Genomic DNA, 2,548 nt, shown 5'->3' with positions numbered 1-2,548 from the left:
AAGGACACAACATCTGATGTGACCGAGGACTTTAATTGGAGGCAGTTTTTCCTGTGGTAGCTTTTTCAGAAGCTGGAGCGACTCTTTTTGGTGGCACAGGGATGGCTCAGACTTCTTCTCCTCTTTCAGGGAGTTTCTGAATCAGTCGTCATGACTCCTGTCCACTGCTTTCTTCCTCATGCAGATGCTCCAGCAACTGTACAGCCTCAGGGACCTGTGTGGGTGCCCTGACTAGAATACTCAGGGCCTCCCAAGGATGCCCACCTTTAACATTCTCCGGTTGTTGGAGGAGACACATTGATGTCTCTTTGGCAGTCCAGTTTGGTGAGAATTTGTTTTCAGATCTGAAAGAATGAAGGAAAAATCTTATCCTGGGCAAAGACTTTGAGTGACATGTGAATAACCAGTCTTGGCCATATCCCACTTGGGGATTCCTCAAATAATTCATAGCTTAAAACAAAACAGAAAGACTGTATGAGCTAAGAATGACCCTATACTGACTAGGGCAATTGTGATTTTAGAATGTACTTGTTACCTCTGCATAGCCTGTCTGATCCTGACTAATACACATCCACAGTTACCATTTGTTGGGTGCCTTCTTCGGATAGGGCAATATTCTAGGCTCTTACATATGTTGCCTCCCTTCCTCCTTCTAGCAACCTGCAAGGTGGCCAATATATTCTTATTATCTCCATTTTGAAGAGAAGGATGCTGAGGCTTGGAGAGGGAGGGTCAGTGACATGCTCAAGCTCAGTATATGGCTGAGGCAGATCTTCAACTTCCATGTAGGACTAAAGCCAGTGATTTCTTTTTTCTTTCTTTTTTTTTTTTGAGTTGGAGTCTCACTCTGTCGCCCAGGCTGGAGTGCAGCAGCACGCTCATGGCCATCACAGCCTTGACCTACTGGGCTCAGGTGATCCTTCCATCGCAGCCTTCCAAGTAGCTGGAACTACAGGCATGTGCCACTACGCCTGGCTAATTGTTTGATTTATTGTAGAGATGAGGTCTCGCCAAGTTGCCCAGGCTGGTCTCGAACCCGTGGGCTCAGGCAATCCTCTTACCTCGGCCTCCCAAAGTGCTGGGATTGTAGATATGAACCACCGCGCCTGGCCTTAAAGCCAGTGATTTCAACTAATCTCGAATACCTAAAAACTAGTATCTAATAATTGATACAGTCTTTAGGGTGTATTGTTACAGGCTTGAGCAACTACTCATCTTCCACACTCCCAAAAGGTAGAAAGTAATGTCAGAGTAATCCCAGTAGAAGGTGGCTAGGGAGACTGAGGCATAGAGAAATCACTCAGGTGTTCTTGCCAGCTGTCACACACCCATGTCAAGAACCTACTGAAGTTCCGTGGATGATGCTGTTGGGACATTCTTGAACTGTGGGAGCCTGCAGCGCTAGAAGGCTCCTCGCTGGCCTTGCAGCAACAACAGAAGATCTTGGACGCCATGTTTTTGTGGGTGGTGGGAGGACAGGGCACTGGGGCACCTGGCTCTACCTCACAGTCCCCAAAGCTCATTGTTATTTAAGCACCGGATCATACTAGGCCCTCCCTTTACCCCAATCTGCTGTGACTCTCTGTGGCTGGCAGCTCCAGGGACACCTGCCTGGGCCTACTTAGTGAGAGCCAGTCCTTCCTCTACTGTGAGGTTTCTCCTACCTGTGTGGAAAGGGCTTGGAGTCTCTACTCTGCTGGACTTTACCAGCAGGGAGCGCCTTCTTGAACTGCAGATCTTGGGGATCCAGCACAGACCCAACTGTTTTCTAGTGGAACGTATGACTATGGCTGAAAAATGCCAGTCCCTTCTCTGCTGGGTCCTAGGGCAGCAGGACCCCAGCAGATGTAGCAACCTGCACAGACAGCTCGTGTAAGAGTCAGATTTGCCTTCTGCTTTCTGAGTGTGTGTGTGTGCTCTTGGGCTGGCTCTGTCATCGCTTTGTACTTCACTTTTTTATTTTTATTATTTTTTATGGTCTATTTTTTTTAGTTGGAGTCTCACTCTGTCACCCAGACTGGAGTGCAGCGGTCGCTCCCGGCCACCGCAGCCTCGCCTGCTGGGTTCCGGCGATCCTTCCGCCTCAGCCTTCCGAGTAGCCGGAATTACAGGCAAGTGCTACCACGCCCGGCTGATTTTTTGATTTATTGTAGAGATGAGGTCTCGCTGCCCAGGCGGGTCTCGAACCCGCGGGCTCAGGCAATCCACTCACCTCAGCCTCCCAAAGGCGCGGGATTACAGGCTGAGCCACTGAGCCCGGCTGTACTTCACTTTTTTAAATTTAAATTTTTTATTTTAAATATGGGGGTTGCAATTCAGGGTTAGGTATATAAATGTTCATTATGCAGGTACCCTAGCTGATGAGGCATGCCACCCCCGGCAGTTCCCCACTACTGCCAATCTTGCTCTTGACCTTCCCTGGCAGTTTCTCACTACTACCAATCCCTTTCTTATTAGTATTATAAGACCCGCCTGGGCAGCGAGACCTCATCTCTACAATAAATCAAAAAATCAGCCGGGCGTGGTAGCGCATGCCTGTAATTCCGGT

This window comes from Carlito syrichta, unplaced genomic scaffold (genome assembly GCF_000164805.1).
Source record: "Carlito syrichta isolate Samal-C Ts95f unplaced genomic scaffold, Tarsius_syrichta-2.0.1 Scaffold302868, whole genome shotgun sequence".
Lineage (NCBI taxonomy): Eukaryota > Metazoa > Chordata > Mammalia > Primates > Tarsiidae > Carlito > Carlito syrichta.
The sequence above is the reverse complement of the archived record's forward strand: the minus strand, read 5'-3'. Positions refer to the sequence as shown.